Raw genomic sequence first — 25,472 nt, forward strand, 5'->3', positions numbered from 1 at the left:
TCCTGAAAAAAATGTATCACAGTTTCCACAAAAATATTAAAGGGGACATTTTATGCTCCTTTTTTAGATGTAAAATAAGTCTTTGATGTCCCCAGAGTGTGTATGTGAAGTTTTAGCTCAAAATACCCCACAGATCATTTTTATAGCATGTTAAAATTGCCACTTTTTTTTTTTTTTTTGGTGAGTAAAAACACATCGTTTTGTATGTGTCCCTTTAAATGCAAATGAGCTGCTGCTCCCGGTCTCCTTTCAAGAATATGGCGGAGCTTCAAGAGCTCATGCTCCAGCATACCAGTGTAGGGCAGATTGCCAGAACACCGGCAACAACAAAACAGGACAATCTCACGCACTGAAAATGTCAGAAACTGTCAGTAGCGGCGTTCAGCCTTATATGTTGAAAAGACCCTTTATTAAGAAGCAAAATTAAATTTAACCACGATGTCCTCAGTGACTCAGATGAGTCTTTGGAGACTCTCATGTGCATTGCTTCATCCCAAAACACAACACTTGTAATGCCTCTTTGGAGCAGACATTGTACAACTTCAGCTGCTACAGCGAGATACAGAAATGGCGGACTCTGTGCTTCTCACTCAGGACTGTGTCTATGCTAATAGGGCGGATCGTCACCAGATGTGGGCGGGGCTTCTCCCTACGATGATGTCATCGTAGGGGGGAATCTGAATCAGCTTGTTTGAAGAGACTGCTTTTGGTTCATGATGATTATAAAAACATGGGTGAGTGGATTTCTACCACTATAGGCTGGTTGTTCTCACACACTGCGGACACACACCAGTGTTCAAACACCTTATAAACTCATATCCCTTCTCATACAAATCATACAGTCCAGTCACGTGTGCCGTCTGTGACCGCAAAATGCACATCCATTCCCCCAATATTCAATCCCTGAATGTTGGGTCTGACACTCTCGCTGTCTTTCTCTCACTTTATCCCTTCTTTCTCCAAAAAGAAAAAAAGAGTAGGTGATTGCAATAGCGGAACCTGGCGCAGTGCATTGGGGGAATTTGTTAATTCTTTGTGCTCTTTGTGTTTTGGCCTAATGAAGACTAATGAATATCTAAAACCTCCGTGGTGCCGGAGGAGAGACTGGAATACAGAAAGAGATGAAACTATGCAAATCATGATGCAGAAATGACCTGTGGAGGATAAACCACCGGATGAGAGAGTCCAGCTCTGGGACAATAGGACTCATCCTGCATGGAACACACACAGATGAGCTACTATATGTGCAGTACACCACCAGAGCACGCTGTGTGAGATACTGTATCCCATAATGCAACGGGCTCAACTTGACCTTGGGAATGGCATACTACTGTTAAAGTATGTGGCGTATACATTATGCAATACACATTTCAAATGGTAGTATGCTACATTCTTGACCTCAAATGACGAGCGCCATCCAGTTATCAAAATTCATATTTAATGTAACATTGTGTAAAAATATTTAACTATTAGAAATAGAAGGTCAAGTCAAATGCATTGCGGGATATCCATTGTGTCATCCATTCCAGGATTTAAAACCATAAAAAACAAAACATTTTCTTTACTTAAATAAAATAAATGTTAACTTAATTGAAAAGTGAAGTCCAACCTAAGAAAATTGACATTTTCACCTTTTTTAAAAAAAATTGTTAAAGATTTTGCTTGGAGTTTTATTTGCGATTACGGCAATAAACTGAGAATATCAAAGAAATGATTAACACGTGCAAAAACAAGAGAGGTCAAGATGGGCAGAGGATCACCAATTCCCCCAATGCTGTGGCGAAAAATACTGGAGCAATATCAGAAAGGAGTTTCTCAGAGAAAACTTGCAAAGAGTTTGAAGTTATCATCATCTACAGTGCATAATATCATCCAAAGATTCAGAGAATCTGGAACAATCTCTGTGCGTAAGGGTCAAGGCCGGAAAACCATACTGGATGCCCGTGATCTTCGGGCCCTTAGACGGCACTGCATCACATACAGGAATGCTACTGTAATGGAAATCACAACATGGGCTGAGGAATACTTCCAGAAAACATTGTCGGTGAACACAATCCACCGTGCCATTCGCCGTTTCCGGCTAAAACTCTATAGGTCAAAAAAGAAGCCATATCTAAACATGATCCAGAAGCGCAGGCGTTTTCTCTGGGCCAAGCCTCATTTAAAATGGACTGTGGCAAAGTGGAAAACTGTTCTGTGGTCAGACGAATCAAAATTGGAAGTTCTTTTTGGAAAACTGGGATGCCATGTCATCCGGACTAAAGAGGACGAGGACAACCCAAGTTGTTATCAGCACTCAGTTCAGAAGCGGTATGGGGTTGCATGAGTGCGTGTGGCATGGGCAGCTTACACATCCGGAAAGGCACCATCAATGCTGAAAGGTATATCCAATTTCTAGAACAACATATGCTCCCATCCAGACGTCGTCTCTTTCAGGAAAGACCTTGCATTTTCCAACATGACAATGCCAGACCACATACTGCATCAATTACAACATCATGGCTGCGTAGAAGAAGGATCCGGGTACTGAAATGGCCAGCCTGTAGTCCAGATCTTTCACCCATAGAAAACATTTGGCGAATCATAAAGAGGAAGATGCGACAAAGAAGACCTAAGACAGTTGAGCAACTAGAAGCCTGTATTAGACAAGAATGGGACAACATTCCTATTCCTAAACTTGAGCAACTTGTCTCCTCAGTCCCCAGACGTTTGCAGACTGTTATAAAAAGAAGAGGGGATGCCACACAGTGGTAAACATGGCCTTGTCCCAACTTTTTTGAGATGTGTTGATGCCATGAAATTTAAAATCAACTTATTTTTCCCTTAAAATGATACATTTTCTCAGTTTAAACATTTGATATGTCATCTATGTTGTATTCTGAATAAAATATTGAAATTTGAAACTTCCACATCATTGCATTCTGTTTTTATTCACAATTTGTACAGTGTCCCAACTTTTTTGGAATCGGGTTTGTATAAATATACACCCTCCAGTCATCACTTTTTCACACTATTGTAGAGTATTCTGTCTATAGTGTGTATATTTGTGTAAATTTGATTCTAAAAAAACAACATATTGCACACAAAGCAACCATTAATACTATTTTTGCAGTATAATATGTAGTAGCTTATACTCTGTGAAGTACAGTATGCAAATTTTCTGTACGTGGACCACAAGGATGACCTACTGAATGTGCCAGAATGTGCAATATACAACAATATCTGCAATGCACTCGACTTGACCTTGACTCATTTTTTACTGAACAGCTAAAAGTCAATTTACATGCAATGCAAAACAAACACGGTTATTTCTGCTCACTAAAGTATACATTGCAATGTAGCGAAGAATGTTACTGTTTAAAATGCAGAATTCAATTTCTTATGCTTGTGAAGATGATGTATATAATAACCAACCATAAGCATAGAGTTTAAGCCGAGAGCTGCTGCAGATACAGATTATGCTGTTTCGGTCCCTCTGTACCAGGTAGTTCATCACAGCAGCATAATTAATACCCATAGAGCCGCGCGAGTGTTTGTACACTGTGATTTGTACACTGCAGAGAGCTGCTGTTTACATTAAGAATCCCACAGCTTGCAAATTCAAAGGCACAATGAGGCACGTGGGACGGCCGGTGGGTCCCGGTGTGGGTGCCGCTCGCTCGTGTGCTTAAACCTACAGAGGTTTATTTAATGATATCCAATCACACAGACTTCCTCCCAAGCAGGAAATGAAATCTCACATAAAAACCATTGCTTCTTCCTACCACAGATTGTATGGGGGGGAATGCACATGCAGTGGGTCATTTTTTACACCACGCAGCAAAAAAAATAATAAAATAATAATAATAATAATTTTGTCTTGTTTACCAGTACAAATATCTAAATATTCTTAAATCAAGATACATTTACTTGAGAAGCAAAATGATGTAAAATATTAAGTCTTGTTTTCTGAGAAGTTAATCAAATTTAAGTGGATTTATGCTTTAAAAAAACTGCTATTTGGGGTAAGAAAAATAAATTTAATTCAAAGTGAAAACAAGTTTATTTTTCTGACTACAACATCAGATAAATGTTCTCAAATTTTTCAAGACTTAAAGGTTAGTTCACTTTCAAATGAAAATTAGCCCAAGCTTTACTCACCCTCAAGTCATCCTAGGTGAGTATGACTTTCTTCTTTCTGAGCACAATCAGAGAAATATTAATAAATATCCTGACGCATAATGGCAGTGAGCGATACCAATGAGTATGAGCTGAAGAAAGTGTCTCCGTCCACATCCATCCTTCATAAACATATATATTCAAGTTACTTAGAAAGTGTAAACTCCATTGAATAGGGAAGGCAAAGGATGTAGCATAAGCTTTTTGAACTGTGAGAGTTTTACACTTTCTTCGTAAGTTGAATACAGAAGGCGGTCTGGCGGAAGGTAGATATTTTACTACATAACTTGTTAAATGTGGATATATTTCTTTAAACAAACACATCGGTTCGCTTCAGAAGGCCTTTATTAACCCCCAGAGCCGTGTGGAGTACGTTTATGAAGGATGGATGGATGTGGATGAAAGCACTTTCTTCAGCTCATACTCATTGGTATCACTCACTGCCATTATAAAGCTCGGATGTGTCAGGATATTTTTAAATATATCTCAGATTGTGTTCATCAGAAAGAAGAAAGTCATATACACCTAGGATGGCTTGAGGGTGAGTAAAGCTTGGGCTAATTTTCATTTGAAAGTGAACTAATCCTTTAAGTCTTGAAAAATTAGAGAAAAATTATCTGACATTGGGGTCAGAAAAATAAACTTGTTTTCACTTTGAATGAAGTTTATTTTTCTTACCCCAAATGGCAGTTTTTTTTTTTTTTTTTTTTTTTAAAGCATAAATCCGCTTAAATTTGATAAACTTCTCAGAAAACAAGACTTAATATTTTCATTTTGCTTCTCAAGTAAATGTATCTTGATTTAAAAATGTTTATACTGCAAAAATTATGTTCTTCCTCAGTATTTTTGTCTTGTTTTCCAGTACAAATATCTAAATATTCTTTAATCAAGATACATTTACTTGAGAAGCAAAGTTACTCAAAGGGGACATATCATGAAAATCTTACTTTTTCCATGTTTAAGTGCTATAATCGGGTCCCCGGTGCATCTACCAACCCAGATAACATGAAAAAGGTCAACCCAGTAACTTTCTCTGGAAGCATGTGAAAAAACGAGCCGCTCAGATTTCGCTCCCCTTGTGATGGAGGAAGGGGATCTTATTATAATATTACCACCCCTTAATCTGCATGATTCCACCCATGGCGCCACCATTTTGTTTTCACAAGCGACAACAGTGTACCATTTCTAACGCAATGGCAAAAGTTTGAGCATAGAATGCTAACTGTTCTGTCGTTGGTTGCACAGACGAGCACAGACACTATTTAGAGTCTCGATATCGCTCACTGCCATTATAAAGTTCGGATGTGTCAGGATATTCATTAATACTTCTCTGATTATATATGATTAAGGTCATATACACCTAGGATGGCTTGAGGGTGAGTAAAGCTTGGGCTAATTTTCATTTGAAAGTGAACTAATCCTTTAATATCTTATGCAATTTTTCTTCTAAAGTAAATTCTTGATTTAAGAATGTTTAGACATTTGTACTAGAAAACAGGATAAAAATACAGACGTTGTATTAGTCATTGTCACTGTACTTGAAGTTCTGACAACTTAATATTATAAATCATTAAGTGGCAATTTGAATCATTATCATACAGGGTGAATCCCATCATTCACAAAGTTAGATATTTAGTAAGAATATCCAGCTTCAACAACACTCCTAGTCAGAAGCTACTTTAAGATCGTTGTCTGATGTAACACTGAATCTGAATGATGATGATGACAAACCACAAGAACATAAAACACTTCAGTTCAGCTCACTGTATTTGATCTGTTTCAGGGTTCTGTATTTATGAAAACTTAAAAGCAACATATGATTTTCTTAAACAGCTAAGCTACCTCTCTTTCTCCCTGTGAGATCTATTTGTCTTTACTTTCTGATTGTTATATGATGATGATGATGAAATTCTATCAAGAAAACAGCAATGCAAACGACAACATTTAAAGTGCACGGAATGTTTTATGTCTGTTCAAAGAAATAGTAAAAGAAGAAAAATTACTGCAGTGTTGTGTTGTACAGCATATCTGTCACAAGACGAAACACGGAATCCATTAAGTCAGATCAACCGATGTCAGGCACAAAAAGGCTTGCGCTCTGGAAATATCTCCCGTCGAGAGAAAATCAAGCTCAAGAGAGGCTTCTGGCGCAATTTTACAATCAATCCAGATTCTGCCGAGACATAGTGTTGTTTAATGACTCAGGGAATAAAGTCCATCGCACAAGGCCTTTTAGCTCCTTGGATTGCCGATGCCAAATTGGGAGAGTAATAACAGGGTAGGGGGCTGGAAATAAACAGAGACGCGTTCAGGGACCCACAGCAAGTGATGCTATTTAGTTCTCAAAGTCATACAATGAAGGGAAAATAGAGAGTTAGACTTTGTGTGGTGCTCGTGCTTGGATGGTTTTACATTGTGTGTGTGTGTGTGTGTGTGTGAGAGAGAGAGAAGAACAGAGAAAGGAAACAATAGAAGGAAATTCTTAATGATTTTTACATTTTCTGAGAAAAATGTGATTGCGTTTGCCAGTGCAAAACTGGCTGCCATTATGGGTAGTTGCCAAGGCTCTGTCAACATTTTACTTAATTAAAAGTATCTAGCCAAAAACGTACTTGAGTAAAAATACATTTAACAAAAAGTCACACTCATTGTTTTAAAAGTAAAAAGTTCTAAGCTTTTGAAATTGACTGATCGTGTCAAGAGATGGAGGAGGTTTTCTCATTAAAGTAGTTTGGATGCAAAGCAGCTCGTTTAATCATGATGTCCTGACTATGTAAAGCTTTAGGACACACCAGATGTTCAAAACATTGAAAGCAATATCCTGCAACCAGAGCTGATTTGCTCGTTGTTTATATACTGATCACTGATCGTGTTCACACTTGAATTTACAGAAATTATATCATGAGAATATACAACATGAATCCATTTTCCAAACCGTGTTTTTGTCTTATCCTGAATCATTATGGTACACTTATAATAAGTGTTTATATTCGGACTATTTCAGACCGGACTGGTAGGACTCGCCGCAGAGTATCACAGTAACTGCGTGACTCGCCATAGACATACACAGAGAAAAGTAGCTCCGGCTAGAATGTTCCTCCGCAAGACGCGTGCAGTTCTGCTTATTAACCGCTAGAGGGCCAAAAATTGCGGACAGCAGCTTTAAAAATGTAATTGAGTAGGGTTCAGTTACAATAGTGCTGTAAAGCAGGAATCCCAGAAAAAAATACATAAGTATAGTAATGTACTAGGTGGTTTATAGGTAAGGGATATACATACAGCCGGTTGTAATCGCAGAATAAACCCCGACGGGGTGAGAGGGTCTTGCATTGCCCTGTAGGGGTTTATTCTGCGATAACAAAAGAATGGATGTACATTATCCCACTTATTACAGGGCAACTTGCCACATAAGTAAATAATTAGACATGAAATATTGATCTGAATCTATATATATATTTTTAGCTATTTAAATGCAAAGCTTCTGCAAAGAAAGCAGTTGCTAGCAAACAGCAACTATGACTTTTAAGAGATACAGTACAGTCATACCACTTGTTACAGTATATAGCATTTCGTCACATAGACAATTATTGGGATAAAATATATAAATCTGAGACGAAACTGTTTTAAAATCATGCCTGTTTGTTATTTTAAAATCCATTACAGTGTACAAAACAATCGTCACAAAATGGCAGTAGCTGCGTTTGTAAGAAACAAGAGAGAGTCTGCAATACTCATATGACATAATTAAATAATTGTACACAAAATATTGATTTGGGTTTTAATATTTTATTAGCTCACCAAACGCAAAACTTCCATAAAGAAAAAATGCTCCTAGCAAGTGTATAGCGTTGACTTCAGTTACTTAAATCATTTTTTACCGGTTGTTATCAGGGAATAACACACACATATACATATACATATATATATATAACTATACTATACTGTATGCACACCACCAGATTTTTGTTACAATTGGTTGAGAAAGCTGCCTGTTAGGGGCTGGTTTCTGTTGTAGCATTTCACCTTTCGGCATTCCCATTACTCTAACCTGCAGCTATCCCTGTTTCTGTGCACAAGTTCAAGCACAAGCAAAACGTTGCTGACTGCAGTTCACTTGTTGGCTATGGTTCCGCCACAAAAAAAAAAAAAAAGGATCTTTCTCAGAACTGCGTGATATAAAGTTGCAATTGTGAGATATAAAGTCGCATTTCTGAGAAAAAAAAATCATTCATTTTTTTTAAATCAGAATTGGACTTTACTGTAATGATGCATGCATGCATGAAGACTGAAGAAGGCAGGAGAATCAGGTTCCAAGAAAAGTCAAAAGGTTTAATTCCACTTTAAAAATAAGCCAAACAGGTAACGCAAAGACATCTAAACACAACAGTGACTGGACAAAGAACAGACAGAAACTGAGGGCTTAAAAACATAGGAAACAAGAGCTAACGATACTAATTAACAAGACACACCTGAACTGAGGACTCTAATCAGATCTGTAACCTAGGAAACAAACAGGGAGAAAATGAGGAAGACTGAACTAATGAACAAACTGAGAAGTGAACTAGAAACAATTCAATGAAAACAAAGACAAAACCCTGACAATAACTCGCAATTGTGACTTTATATCTCACAGTTCTGAGAAAAGAAGCCAGAACTGCGAGATATACTTGCGATTACGAGGAAAAAAATCAGAATTGCAAGAAAAAAAATCTGAATTGCGAGATATAAACTCACAATTGTGAGAAAAAAAGTCAGAATTGCGAGATATGAACTCGTGGCTGTGAAAAAAGTCAGATTTGTGAGATAAAAAGTCAATTATCTTTTAAATTGTTTTATTCCATAGCTGAAACAAGCTTCCATAGTTGGCCACCGGTGTCGCTAATAACAAGGGTTTCTGAATACTAAAAATCAGTTGGAAAATATTTTATCAGCTAAACTGCTCTTCGTGTTTACTATAACATGATTTTCAAAAGTCCTTATTTGTAATGAAGGCCTGGAATCATGGAGTTTCACAGTAAAATAACAACATATCTCCTGATTTGAGGTACAGTATCATTCATGTCTGGAGCACAAACACTGCAGGACAAGTTCATGCTAAAGTTTAATACTTTGTGTTGTGATTCGAACTAACCTAAGTATGCGCAACAATAGTAATGCTTTAATCTAGCAAACAGCATTAGAAAGAGAAAATAATGTACAGAAATGACTGTGTACTGTATTTTGTAGTGATTTCATGCAATAATGTTGGATGGCTCATGTATGAACCACATTTAAGCACGACACGTAAAATGTAAGGCATTTCTCAATGTACTATCTTGTATTTCATCATAATTGAGGTGTGTGTGTGTGTGTGTGTGTGTCTCACTCCTGTTTAATGAGAGCAGCTAGCCAAGACTGAATCCCTCTAAATATATACCCTCAAGTCTGCTGGAGAAGAAATTACAGAACATTTTCATTTTGACTTGAAACCTCAGCAGAAGAGGGTAATACATGCAGAAATATTTCATTATTCAGGCCCTGTAGAAATTAGCTCATAAATTAGAGAGGAAAAATAATATAGTACACAGAGTCAGGATTGTGTTTCTGACCTTGAGAGATATTAAAGTCAGACCAGCCTACATGAAAATACCCATTTGTTTTTATTGTTTTTGTATTATGCATGTAAAATTTACCATCCTGGAAAGTTCCTATACGTTTGAAAGTCACATTATGACGTATAACAAAAATAGTCAGAACGAAATGGACATTTCATGCAATTTCAAACAAGTATTTTCTTCTTCATCAATACATAACACTATCATACCATTCATTATAAAGCTTAAAATCAACATGAAACTGCATTTACAAGCCATTTTAGTTCTTGAACTTGATTTTACCCATCAGAAATTGATTGGAGTGTATAAAGTGTTTCTATATGACGGCCAGTTGGAGTGATGCAAAAAGGAAAGTTGTTGCCAAGGTTATTAGATTAGTAACCATGACTAGTTTTTACTAACCAATCTAATAACCCTGGCAACAACTTTCCTTTTTGCATCACTCCAACTGGCCGTCATATAGAAATACTTTATACACTCCAATCAATTTCTGATGGATAAAATGATTTGATTGCAGAGGCTATGCAACGTTTTTCTTTAGAATAATGAGCACTGAATAGTTTGTAATAAGACCAGGGACATATATTTAAAAAGTCTACAGTTTCTTCTCGGTCTCAGCAGACTTAAATCCTAAAATGTAATTTCTGAAGCATCCAGCTTTTAATTAGTAAACATAACTTTATACACCACACATACACTTTGCTATATCAGAGGCCATTTGCAATTCACGTTGTTTGCACAGTATAATTAAAGCCCATCCGTGGGTTTGTAATGACCCTTTGGACATTGCATTTTAATTATTATTCATTCTTGCTGCTATTAATTAATCATGAGAGGGCTAGATAATGTTTCATGTGGCTCATGTTGTTGAATGAGGAGAAGTGTGCTGGCACTGCAGAAATGACTCGCAGACTGAAGAGAGAGACGCTTGAGTGCTATTACACCCAACATCCGTTCTCAACCTCTAATGAGGCAAAATAATGCTGAATTAACTAAGAGGCTAAACAGAGATGGCATTTGAGAAAACCAACCAAATCAGTGACACTAGACTGGTGAGCGAGCATGTGCTTTTTCCACATTTAAGACAATAGCTTATAGCCTAAAGGAACTATTATGCTTTTTCACTTTTTCAGTTTTAGTTAGTGTGTAATGTTGCTGTTTGAGCATAAAAATGATCTGCAAGGTTACAAAGCTCCAAAGGGAGATATTTTATTTTACAGAATACACTTTCCAAGAATTACAATGAACGACTCGTTTGGACTACAACTTGTTTTTTTTTGCGGGTTTTGTGAAGTCACAATGTTACTCATTTAAATAATCCCCACCCACGGAATATGCAAAAAAGGGTGCAATGGCTGGATGAGCTGCATTAGAGAAGACAGTGTTGTCACTAAGTCTGTTTTTTTCACCCTGTTTCCAAAACGAATTAGTTTTTGTAAAATGTATTTTAAACACTGTTCCTGAACATTACAACCCCAACGTTTATCTGTGTGCTGCACATTTTATGGACAGCATCTTCCAGAACCTAAAAGAGTGCAATGCAGATACACACAAAAGCTTCTCCTGAAATGGAGCAGTTCCCACTTTGTTGGGATAATAATTGTTTGTGGATCACAACTTGTAAGTATGTCTTATTATTTGTAGTTGTGTTCTCTATTAACAGTTCGCTCTCCTGCTAGCCAACATTAGTGTTGATAATGTTTACTGTAGCTTTTGTAAGGCTTTTTATCGCCCCTTAGGAAAATTAACCATGGTTTTGTTGATCGATTACTGTCAAGTCAAGTCAAGTCAAGTCACCTTTATTTATATAGTGCTTTTTACAATGCAGATTGTGTCAAAGCAGCTTTACATTGGTAACTGGTACATTATTTTGGCTGCACAGAATAGTGTCAATGCAGGCAGACCAAAGCACTGTTGAATATCAAATGTCAAGTGTCCCCAACTAAGCAAGCCAATACTGTTTGTATTACCATAGTTTTCTGACAAATATCATGATTAAATGGTGTATAATATCATATCTAAAATGTATAAGAAAATTACAAAAAACAAAACAAAAACATACCACTCTGAAACGTCCTGTGAAATCTGTTCTAAACAATCCTTTTGTTTGTTAACATTATTAAGTCTGAATCAGGCTAACCAATCACAGCACATTTCGGCGAGTTCGAGCCAGACTGGGGAGAGAGGTGCTGTCATAATGTAAAATATGTGGAAAATAATGTTTTTTGAACAATCAAGCATAAAAAGCATATTCTAGTACACCCCAAAAACAAAATCAAGACTTTGTTAAAGGGCATAATAGGACCCCTTTAAATTCTAACAGTAAGCCCTTGATCAATCGATTCAATAAATGAGGAGGCTTAAAGGGTTAGTTCACCCAAAAATGAAAATTCTGCCATTATTACTCACCCTCATGTCGTTCCACACCCGTAAGACTTTTGTTCATCTTCAGAACACAAATGAAGATCTTTTTGATGAAATCTAAATTTGGCTTTCTGTCCCTCCACTAACAGTCTATGAAACTACCACTTTCAAGCCCCAGAAACAAAGCACTCACGTCGCTTCATAAAACTGATGTTAAACCACTGGAGTCACATGGATTACTTTAATGATGTCTTTACTACCTTTCTGGGGCTTGAAAGTGGTAGTTGCGTAGACTGTCAATGGAGGGACAGAAAGCTCTCAGATTTCATTATTCAGATTTTCATTATATATTCATGTGGGTATGGAACGAGGGTGAGTAATTAATGACAGAATTTTCATTTTTGGGTGAACTAACCCTTTAAAGGTGCCCTCGAATCAAAAATTGAATTTTCCTTAGCATAGTTGAATAACAAGAGTTCAGTACATGGAAAAGACATGCACTGAGTTTCAAACCCCATTTTTTCCTCCTTCTTATATAAACCTCATTTGTTTAAAATACATCCGGAGAACAGGCGAATCTCAACATAACACCGACTGTTACGTAACAGTCGGGGACTCCGCCCCCAATATTTGCATATGCTCATGATCCAGGCCAGGCGGAACCGCCCAGCGGAATCATCGGAAGTTCTGCAAGCAGAGTGAAGAAACAAGCCAAGCGAGGATAACAGCGAAAATGGCAGATCATGGAAATAAATGTTATGTTCCAGGCTGTGAAGGGGATGTGAAAACTTTTCATAGTCTTCCTCCAGAAAAAAACTGTCAAAAGGCATGGCTGATGTTTATCTATAACCGGATACCGGAACAATTTAACTCAAAGTTGTTAGTTTGCTCTGCCCATTTCACCACGGACAGCTTTTCTAACCTGGGACAATATCAAGCAGGCTTCGCTCAGCGTTTGACACTGAAGAAAGGGGTAATTCCAACTATATTCCCGCAAGCAGTAAGTAGTGCTTTTATCCACATCTTGGCTGTAGAAACTATTTCTGATTAAATGTAAAGTTTCTTAGTGAGCTAACAACATTAACGACCATGTACCCAGTGTTGTCTAGATCTAATGCAAGATGCTAGTACAGTAACAAATAGCAAAGTTTACGTAACTACTATTAACGGTGAGGTTAAAATTTATTACTGTCTTTGTTATATAAATCTATAACATAACCGTAGATACATATGCCAATTCTCTTTTGTCGGATATAATTATAATTTGACCTATATTTAACCAACAACACATTACACCGAAGCTAACTATGTTAGTTTATTTGCTTACAGATAGCTACAGATACTCGATCCTTCTAGCTAACTTTCTACACCGTTCAAACTGAAACGATAGTCATTTGACAAGACATTTAGTCACTTTTTTTCAAATATTTTTATTTTTGAGAACTTGTATGACTTGTATGCGTACACCTGTGGAAAAAGATATTTATAGACGATGTAAGTTTTTGTTACTAATAGCTAAATCGTAATCACACTACGGCAGCTGAGTAGTAAACATGACACTGCTTTTTGGAATGTCTTCTATGCTTTACTTTGGTTGGCTAAATAAATCAAATTTAAAATCATATCGGTAATGTCAATATATTAGAAACAAATTTTCGTTCGTTGTTTAGAGTTGTTATTGCAAAGTGAAGAAGCTATCATTGTAAAACCATACAGCGACACATTATTACAATTATTTTTTTTTACAATGCTAAAAACAAAGTTGCAAATACTGACGTTATGAGTTATAGTGTAAAGTTAACGCTATATGCTAGTTCCATTGACGTAACAGTTACATTTTGCAGGTGCATACTGAAAATAAAGACTAACTTACCACTCAGAAACGTCTATGGCCAATCGCAACAAAATTGGTTGTTCCTCTACATCTGCATCTTCGTCAGAAACAGGCTCAAACATATAAGGTTGAATACCAAAACTCTCCATCGTTCACGCCGTACAGTACAGATTTGTTCGCTATCAGTGTGAGCTACTGGAAGGAGCCGAACAGTGAAACAGCCAATCAGAGCGGAGCACCATATTACTATTCATGAGCCTTCCAAATAAGGCAAAAACAGACCTTTTCATTCTAGGGGCTATTTGTGGGGTTATAAATGGAGCTGTAAAACCATATCTGGACAATTTTCGGCCATAAAAAAGCCACATACCCTCTATGTAGATATCAGGGAACAATTTAAAATGTTTTTTCAAATCACTCAAGGGCACCTTTAAGAATCTGTGATCAAATTGGTAATTTGTGTCTGAGTAAATGAGCTGATGGAACAGAATATGAGTTTTCCTCATTCAACAAAAAAGAACAGAGGCATTAAAAGAGTGCAGTTTACAAATGTGTAAAAATGTGACTGAAGACCATAAATGATTAAAATTATGTTAATTGCATGTAGCCAATTGGTAATGTTGTGTTTTGTCAGAAAGGAAATCAAAACTAACTCAAAAACAAGATCTGGTCAACACTGGATGTTGTTCAGAAGGCCTTGCTGACCAAATGGAGCTGAACAAGACTCAAAACTGAACAAATCTAAGTGACTTCTTTTGGAGAACGGTTCTGAAAGATTTGATCACAGAATCCCTTTTCCATCGACACAATGCGTGTGCTAAGACAATCTCACCCCATTCCATGCATTTCCATACAAGGCCTAATTTCACAAAACTAGGAAAAACAGTGCAGAACTTAACATATTTGAGTTGCTTATTGGTGCTATTCATCAATCATATCCATAAATCTGTTTTAAGAGAAGCATAACAAAAAAGGCTTATTATTGGTAAATGTCACATTGTCATGAATGTGAAATTTAAACAATATAGTATAAGATTATTTTATATATATATATATATATATATATATATATATATATATATATATATATATATATATATATATATACACTACCATTCAAAAGCTGTAAGATGTGGGTTTTTTTAAGAAATTAAAACTAATTCAGCAAGGATGCATTAATTGATCTAAAGTGGCAGTAAAAACGTTTATAATGTTACAGAAAAAAAAAAACTGCATATTAGAATGATTCCTGGAGGATTATGTGACACTGAAGACTGGAGTAATGATTCTGAAAATGGAAACGGAAAACAAAATTGTAATAATAGTATTAAATTGTAATAATATTTTACTGTTTCACTGTATTTTTTTATCAAATAAATGCATACTTGGTGAGCATAAGAGACGAGTCTTTCAAAAACATTCAAAAAAACTTTTGAACAGTAGTGTATCATTATATATTTAAATTACTTTTGTCTGCTGAATTAATTATCTTAAAGGTGCAGAAGGTGATCTGGGAAATGCTAACATTAGCCTGCTAGCACTGAAAGCATACGATTCCACTCTCCATGCAAATTGCTGTCCAATGCCACACCTCCTCCAAAACACATGAAGGCACACAAAGCGTCACAAGAGATGGCATTAAACTACCTCAAAGCACATAACATTACAATAATAATGAACGTAAACAACATTAGGCCCTTTTGTAATGTTCTAAGTGCATCGTCTAGAGTGCACGACACAGGGGCACTTATGGTGTGTCCGAATCCACTTTTCCTAGTTTAACGACAGGAAAAATGGTCGGTGCATGGTCTAAAAGGGTTGTCTCTATTCTCTTAATGAGTAATGGGTGTGTTTTGGGTGTAATATGCAATAAACCAATCAGAGTGTCATCTCCCATTCCCTTTAAAAGACAGTTGCGCTCGCACCATGGTGAATTCGCTATTTACATGCTGGAATTTGCAATTGGAAAAACTGAACGCTTCTCTAGCGAGAAAACGGATCTACTTGTGCGCAAGGTTAACGTGCAATCAGACCATCTACGGTACAAGCCGGATTCTACCAAAGCATTTTATCTTTATGCAGACAATAATATTTTACATTATAATCCTTTTATTTTTAATATTTGGCGTGTTTGTGTGCTGCTGCGTGTCCCTGTGTGTGTAATAAGCAGAGTGTACATGCGTTGTGCACCAACCTATAGGTGTATATGACTAATGCGCTCTTTAAATAACAAAAAAATACTGCGCCATTGACTTTAGACCAGGTTTCAGTTGGTCAATGATGCAGTCGTTTTCAGTTGCCTCAAAATAGTCACGCGCCAACAACACACCTCGTTTTCAGACCAGTATGCCCATGGGCACAAATGCATATGCTATTTAAACAACGTGGCTCAGGACCTGAAAATGATAAATGCATCAGGCTGAAACTAGCTAAAAACACTTGCATTGCGCCGGGTGTATGATAGGGCCCTTAGAGACCTGTACCCCCTGACTGCTGCAGATTAATTTCGGTCTTGATACTGTTGATATGAAAACACGTAAACCCATGTCTAAGGACATGAACAGCTCCGATTAGAACGTCACGGGTTGCCATCTCTTAATTATGGTAGTTATGGTGTGAACGCAGAATAAGCTTGTTGTTTTGATTCAGTAGGAACTGTAAAAGGTGGCTGCTGTTTGTTTGCGGTGCTCCGTGACTGACGTCTGTCTGTATAAACTCTGCATAGCATGAAACGCACTGATAAAGTATGATGTCTGTGTGTAAAAACATACATTGACAGGCAGGTAGGACATTGTGTTATTTCATTCGGACCAAATATAAAGATTGGATGAACATTTTATGGTCCTACATCTTCCACAGACGATATATATATATATATATATATATATATTTATAAAAATACATTTAGAGCGTTTACCATAGTGATTGCTATCAGGATATGAGGAGACTTTCAACCTGTATAACAGATAAAATGTTTCTGTAGAGAATCACCTATCGCACCTTTAAATTCCTTTAGATACTTAATCGTTCAGCTCTGATACGTCAGACCAGTTCTGAGTCAGATCTGCAGCTTTCAGCTGGGGAAAGTATCAAAGTGCTATTAGGAGATATATGTGTGTGTCCTCTTATCTCAGCAGACCTTAATGACCCACCCCACAATCTCGATGTCCCACCGTCCCCCGTGCTGACTGGTGGATTAGGCACAGGGTGCTGCGACGGGAGCAAGATGGGATGATATATGAGCATTGCACTAATCACCTGCTCATTCACATAAATTACACTCCCATCTGACAGGCAACCCACCACTGTACACTAATGGTTTTTTAAACGAGTCGCTCCAGATCAACCCTGCCATTCCCAAACTCCCACGCGTGATTGATTGACCGCTGAATTCCAGTTGACTCGTCCCCGTCGTCTTTGTCTCGACGTTTCCCCACAGGTAACTGACAGTTGTGGCACGCTGACAGAAGTTTGAGAGGCGTTCGGGACAGAGACGTGAACAAATGCGCGGCGCTGACTGATGGATCATGTTTGAAGCCTGTTGTTGTGGCTTAAAATGGCAACGTCTTTCTCCTTCAGCTTGTTGCCATTTGTTTCAAAATAGAAAACTACGCTGTTTGGAAAGCAGCGATTCCCTCTTATTGTCGAGTCTGACAGTGCACTGGCGCCCCAGTATGAGCTGCAGATTATGTGGATTGATGTGCTAATGAGAGAAAAATCCTTTTGGCACAGAAAAGAACAGAACTGTTATACTGTCGTGTGTCCTATTCTGTTCTGAAGAACATATTGTTGTGAATACAGCAGATCCACAAAGTGCTCACCTGCATACACAGCCCCCTGTAGCTTTAGCTGAAGACATAATGCCAGAATGACTGTGTTTGTGGGCCAAACAGACAGAGAAAACAGCTTTGCAATATATTTGTGCTGATTCTGATATCTTTGATGCAACATCGTGAATTTTGCTTGCAATCTGACTAGTTTACAATCATTCTTTTAGAATAATGGTGTTATTGTTGATTTTTTTTTTTTTTTTTTCTCGATTCTGGATTCAACGATTCAACTGTGTCACCACTCAAATTGTGTAGAAAGATATTTCTATGCAGTTAAATATTGTTTTTTATTGTTATATTGGTGCACATAAATGAAAACATTGGGCCAAGAAATCCTTTTGGGAAGTTGTTAATGTGCCAAATTATAGCAACACTGTTTATTTACATCTTTACTGATATAATATCAATTTTATATCATTCATGTAAGATGTGATTATTCTCTGATGCTCACCAAGGATAAATTTATTTGATCAAAAATACAGAAAATTTATATTATAAAACTATTTTCTATTTAAATATTTTTTAAAATGTAAATTTATTCCTGTAATCAAAGCTGAATTGTCAGGATTACTCCAGTTTTCATCCTTCAGAAATCATTCTAATATGATGATTTGCTGCTCAAGAAACATTTATGATTATTATCAATGTTGAAAACAGTTTTGCTAAAAGTAGAATATTTTCTATAAATAGAATAGAAAATAGAATCGAAAAGTAAAAAATAAATCTTAAGGCCCGTTCACACCAAGAACAATAACTATAAAGATAATCATAACAATAACTATATTTGCGTCCACACCAACGAATGATAACGGTGTGTTTATTTTAAACTCGCGCGCTGTGGTTTCAAAGTGTGTACAGCATGTTTTTGCTGTTCTTGTTGCATTTACACAGCTTTAACCAGCAGATGTCCTCAGCATGCTATGTTTGGAGTGAATAGCTAGTGTAATCGATCTAATCTAACAGTGAATTTAACTGACGAAGTCAATATAGTGGAATAAAAACAACACCTAGTCTTTTTCACTGCAACTTCAGAGGAAGCAAGACAATGTTGTCGAAACTAGCACTGGATATCTGAGGTAATTTTATTTTACACTGTTCGCTAGCCTGACATAATGATCTCATCGTTAATACTTCTCACCATTTACTCTGAGGGTATGACTGATTGTTTTCCATATATCCATTTTCTTTAAAGTATCCATGAAAAGGAGGTTTGACTTGTCAAACAGTGGTGGCTTTTTCTGGACCTCGGCAATTAACTTATCCGCAATGTCGTCTGCCATTTTAAATGCGCGAGCCCTTAAATTTTAATGGATTCTGATTGGCTGTCAGTGTTTTATCGTTTGACAGCTGGAAAAAATAGTTCATTATCACTAGCTGTGGCGTGGACTCTGCTATTCTTTTATATTTAAAACAATTTTTAGAACTATATCTTTATCATAATCTTTATAGTTATCGTTCTTGGTGTGAACGAGCCTTTACTGACCCCAAACCTTAGAATATATATATCTTCTCTAACAGAAGAAAATAAACTTAGTACATTAATTTCGAGTACATAAATATAGAGAAATACTGAATATTGTCAAAAAGCTAGACACGATGTTACCTATATTGTATAGTCCAATTAAGTCCCTGTCAGATTCCAGTGCAAAATCATCTTGAACCTTCAACCTGGAGAAGTTTCTTTTCCCCTGTACAGTAAGTCACACACATCCACAAACGTGTACACAGACACATACAAACGCTATGTCAGACATCTTCCATAATATGGAGCACTCAGGAGGCCACATTCGACATTGATTTATTACAACGCTGCTCTATGGAACAATGAAGCACACACAAAGCGACGTTTAGAGTCCGCAGGCGTCGTTTCTCTTACACACACTGCCTTTTGTCGACCTTTTCTCCAAGACCCATTTTCCTCCACAGAAGAACACACTCCCCGCTGAGTGAGTTATAGTTTCAACAGCAATTGAAATTTCTGTCCAATCTGTCCGAGTCTTGAATGAGAACGACATGAGGATGCTTCAGGGAGAATGATTTTGACTCCCACCAGTCAAAAAAATTAAATTAATTGGTTAGAACAAGGATGAAACTCACAAAACCTGTCAAAAAAAATGTCTGAGTCATATTTCACCCCCAAATCATAAGAAGGGAAATAAGAAATTATATTTTGGCTTAAAGGAAATTAAATCTATTTTAAGACTTTTATAGGGGTTTGCATTGTGACACTATTTTAATAATTATTAAGCATATATACCCACCCAAAAATGTCATTCTCTGCAAAAAAAAAAAAATGTCAAGATATACTGATGAATAGTATTAAAACATTTACTTCATTATTTACCTTTTTCTATTCACATTGAAAAGTAACTATACACAATGGTAGAATTTGTTGCATAATTATTGCATTAAAGTAATGAGAATCACCATTAAATGTCATTGGGGATGGGGAGACATATCATGAAATTAAAGTCACAATGCAAAAAAAAAAAAAAAAGTAAAAAAAAAAGTAAAAAAGAAAAAATCAAAATAGTCCTGAAAACCACATTTTAATGCAACAATCTTTTTCAGGGTGCAAAGTGTTGGTAAGATTCACTTATTTTTAATCACTGATTTTTAAAAGGAGCCATTTTAAAACTCAAATCATATATTTCCATTTTTGTTCTCCTTCAATCATGCTTCCATGAAAACTTGTGGCCGGTGCAGAATATATTAATGAAGGTTGTTTGCTTACTCTCAGTACATTCTTCTTCACTAGTTCCAAAAGAACCCAATGACACGCAGCAATGCTGACCTTTAAAGACTCAACAATTTACACAAAAATGAGTCTATGAGCAGAGTGCATAATATCCTACAACTCAAAACTACTCACAGCTCTGAAAACACGAGTTCATCCTTAAGTAATTTAATGGAAAAATGCAACATGCATCCCGTGAGAACATCCCATGAGTTCACACATGGGAGTTTCAAGTAAAAGTTGCAGCCTGTAGCATTACAGGGTGCTTCACAAGTTATTTCACACATACAGTATTGTACATTTACATCTACATTTTTAGGTTCAACAAGGAGAGGAGACATAATAGTAGAAGATATCTTTTAAAAAACAAAGGCCAAATGCAAAAAATATATATACTTTTTCAGTATTTGGCGCGGACGTTCTACGGCTTTTCGTCTTTTCTAAATCTATATTTTTATAAATATTAAAGAATTGGTTCACTTTAGAATTAAAATTTCCTGATAATTTACTCACCCCCATGTCATCCAAGATGTCTATGTCTTTCTTTCTTCAGTCGAAAAGAAATTATTGTTTTTGAGGAAAACATTCAAGGATTTTTCTCCATATAGTGGACTTCACTGGGGTTCAACGGGTTGAAGGTCCAAATGTCAGTTTCGAGGAATAAGGGTCTTATCTAGTGAAATGATCGGTCATTTTCTTAAAAAAGAAATACAAATTGATATACTTTTTAACCACAAATGCTCGTCTTGCACTGCTCTGCGATGCGTCACACATTACGTAATCACATTGGAAAGGTCACGCGTGACGTAGGCAGAAGTACCGTGGTAGAGTGAAAAACTTCAAAATCGTCCGACATCGTTGTTTTACCTTTTTTGTAAAGGGCATTTGTCTTAGTCTTTGCACGTTCGCTTTGTAAACACTTGCTCGGTATTTCCGCCTACATCACGCGTGACCAGAGCAGTGCAAGATGAGCATTTGTGGTTAAAAAGTATATCATTTTTATTTTTTGACCGATCCTTTGACCGATGACCGACTGTTTCACTAGATAAGACCCTTATTCCTCGGCTGGGATCATGTAGAGCCCTTTGAAGCTGCACTGAAACTGACATTTGGACCTTCAACCCATTGGTAGCTGTTGAAGTCCACTACATGGAGAAAAATCCTGGAATGTTTTCCTCAAAAACCTTAATTTATTTTCAATTGAAGAAAGAAAGACATAAACATCTTGGATGACATGGGGGTGAGTAAATTATCAGGAAATTTGAATTCTGAACTGAACTAAACCTTTAAGTTGTACATAAACTTAAATGCTGAAAATAGAAAGGTTAGATAGATCGAGATATATAGCCTAAACAATATATGAATAAATTAGTAAGAGTAGTGCGTATGAATGTTGTTCCAAACATAGCATATATGCATGAGTTTAGACATGCATTTAAACAGTTATATGACGTTTGTTAGTTTTAAGCAGAAACCTCCATCCCTCAGAGATATTTCCAGGAAGTTTAACACAGGCAAACTCAGCAGTTGAATTTCAGTGTGCTGCAGGCAACCCTGCATTGATCTCGGCATGTTTCCATGCAAATTTCTGCAAAATTCAGATGCTAACATCTTCATTACGAAGCTCTGTGGCTCTTGGTAAGCTAGAGGGAGGTATTCTATACTAGCAATAAAAGCTGCATCAAAGCCCCGAAGAAATCAAATCCCAGAGATGGCCCACAGTCAACTGGATAAGGATTCAACATTAAAGAGTCTGACAATTCAACACAGCGAAACATCATCTACAGCACAACTGCAAAGCACAGATAGAGAACGCGGGATTCGCATGAGCCCTGAGCCAAGATAGCCTATGCCACCCTCATTAAAATTCAGAATACATTTCTCGGACAATTTGTGCTCGGTTGCCTTCTCTAAGCAGTTCTTGAGAACCGCCAGCTGAGCCGCGGTCATTTCCTTGTCTGAGAAGATCAAGTCCCTTATTTAGCGCCGAGTTAGGATAGGATCGCAGAGGTTGGGCTGCATGCACTGTAATTTTGCCCATCCAGTTGATCCCAACCAGCCTTCGCTGCTCGCAGCTATTCCAAAAGATCTTATTAGGCCTTGCTTTAGCAAAACAAACAAGCCAGAGCATCTTTGCACAGAAGTTAAACTAGGCACAATAACTTCTCTTTGACGATTAAATGATGAGGTTTTCTAATTAAGGCTTAGCTGCACCGCACATTTCAAAGTTCCCTACAGGCTCTTTGACGTCATGGTAAGAGAAATGGAGGAGATGCAGGAGAAAGCGGGATGAACTGTGGTCACGGCGTAAGCAATGTGATAATTATCTGAAGTCTCCTGCTGGGCTATGAGTGCTACAGAGCTCTAAATGTAAAGCTGTTGATGTTATTAGTGCTGTTTATTAAGGCAAGTCTTACTATTACTTACTGCTGTTTACAGTTTGTTATTTGCACAACCCCCTAACTGCAAATATATTCATTTTTGCATGGAAGATTATAAAACACAAATTAAAAAACCCATAGACCAATGTTAAAGGAGGGGCCCAAGCTATATCTAGTAACCAAGATGAGGTCATTTGATGCTAGAAATACCCTAGAAATCACAAAGTTTGAGTAATATTTAAAATTTGACCAGTAAGCAAACTTATCACATAGCAACCACCCAAAAAAAAAAAAAAACTCTACTAATGATATAGCAACACACTTAAGGCCACTCAAAAAAACCTTAGCAACTGCCTAGCAACACCCTAGCAACCACTCAGAATACCTTAGCAACTGCAAAGTTTGAGTGCTATTTAAAATTGGACTTGTACGCAACCGTATGTCCAAGAAACCACCCAGAACACTGTACCAATGATATAGCAACATGCTTAAAGCCACTCAAAACACCTTAGCAACTGCATAGCATCACCCTAGCAACCACTCAGAATACCTTAGCAACTGCAAAGTTTGAGTACTATTTAAAATTGGATTAGTACACAACCTTATCTCCAAGAAACCACCCAGAACACTGTACCAATGATATAGCAACATGCTTAAAGCCACTCAAAACACCTTAGCAACTGCATAGCATCACCCTAGCAACCACTCAGAATACCTTAGCAACTGCAAAGTTTGAGTACTATTTAAAATTGGATTAGTACACAACCTTATCTCTAAGAAACCACCTAGAACACTGTACCAAGGATATAGCAACATGGTTAAAGCCACTTAAAACACCTTAGCAACTGCATAGCAACACCCTAGCAACCACTCAAAATACCCTAGCAACTACAAAATTTGAGTGCCATTTAAAATTGGACTAGTACACAACCTTATTTCCAAGAAACCACCCAGAACACTCTACCTATGATATAGCAACACACTTAAGACCTCTCAAAACACCTTAGCAACTGCATAGCAACACCCTAGAAACTACTCAGAATAGCCTAGAAACCACAAAGTTTGAATGCTATTTAAGATTTGACCAGTAAGCATCCTTATCTCCTAGCAACCACCCAGAACACCATACCAATGATATAGCAACATGCTTAAAGCCACTCAAAACACATTTGCAACAACATAGTTACCACTCAGAATACCTTAGATACTGCAAAGTTTGAGTGCTATTTATAATTGGATTGGTTAGCAACCTAATCTCTTAGCAACCACCCAGAACACCATACCAATGATATAGCAACATGGTTAAAGCCACTCAAAACACCTTAGCAACTGCTTAGCAACCACTCAGAATACCCTAGAAACCACAAAGTTTGAGTACTATTTAAGATTGGACCAGTAAGCAACCTAACGACCTAGCAACCACCCCAAACACCCTACCAATGATAGAGAAACATGTTAAAGACCAGTCAAACTACCTTAGCAACCACATAGCAACACCTTGGCAATGACCCACAATACCCTAGCATCATATTTTCTTGGGAATATGCAAAAATCTAGGATTTTTGTTATTAAATTTCTCCTAAAAATGCCATTTCTGATGGCTTTTTAATATGTGGTGACTGTTATAAAACAAACATGGGGACCATGGCCATGACTGTGCTTGTACCATTTTTATAAAGGATGGCAATACCTCAAGCTGAAACAAACCATAATGTTGTCTCGCGGCACTCGTCCTATTCTTTCACCTGCTTTCAGAATGAATGGGGTTACCTGAGCTTGCAATTATTTACTTTTTGTGTCTCCTTATAGCCTCTGTGTTACTGCCCGAGCAGAGATCTTCCCTCCAGCAGTAAGATCTGTGCTAAAGGTTTAAGAGAAAAGATGGTTCCCCTCTCTTTGCTCTTGGGCGTAATAGTTATGATGTGTGTCATCTCGCTCTCTGCATGCCTGGGGTTTGCCACGCACTTTTTCAATGGTCTTTTTACTGTAATGAAATATTTCTCAGAAAAACAAGCTAGAGTGTACTTACATGGATTTTTTGTGGCTGCTACACGTTCCCACAAAGACTCTGCACCAAACAAACTATAAATAGGACAAATTATAGTAGTGAAACTGAGCAGCACTGTGGTCTAATGATCTGTTAAGCATTATATAAAATAATGGTATTGGTTAATTTTAAAGTAATAACATATAGTTATTAGTTGACATAAAGAACATATGGTTCAAAGATATGTGTAACATAAGATTCAGTATTTGAAGATGTATATGTAAAAAGGTTGTTGAATACACATCATGTGACACTGAAGACTGGAGTAATGATGCAGAAAATGTGGCCTTCAGATTAGCTCAAGAACAGTGCATAGAGAGCTTCATGGATTGGGTTTCCATGGCTGAGCAGCTGCATCCAGGCCTTACATCACCAAGTGCAATGCAAAGCGTCGGATGCAGTGGTGTAAAGCACGCGGCCACTGGACTCTAGAGCAGTGGAAACATGTTCTCTGGAGTGAGGAGTCACGCTTCTCTGTCTGGCAATCCGATGGACGAGTCTAGGTTTGGTGGTTGCCAGGAGAACGG

General features: G+C 37.2%; 1 long non-coding RNA gene across 1 annotated transcript in view; it reads right to left on the reverse strand.

The window, feature by feature from the left end:
* Positions 1-14,378, reverse strand: part of LOC125280385 — a 73,247-nt gene extending 58,869 nt beyond the window's left edge. Inside the window, exon 1 of the long non-coding RNA XR_007187592.1 lies at positions 13,990-14,378. This is a non-coding gene — a long non-coding RNA (uncharacterized LOC125280385). The remainder of the gene's footprint in view (positions 1-13,989) is intronic.
* Positions 14,379-25,472: the final 11,094 nt, after the last annotated feature.

The sequence above is a fragment of the Megalobrama amblycephala genome, linkage group LG12 (genome assembly GCF_018812025.1).
Source record: "Megalobrama amblycephala isolate DHTTF-2021 linkage group LG12, ASM1881202v1, whole genome shotgun sequence".
NCBI lineage: Eukaryota > Metazoa > Chordata > Actinopteri > Cypriniformes > Xenocyprididae > Megalobrama > Megalobrama amblycephala.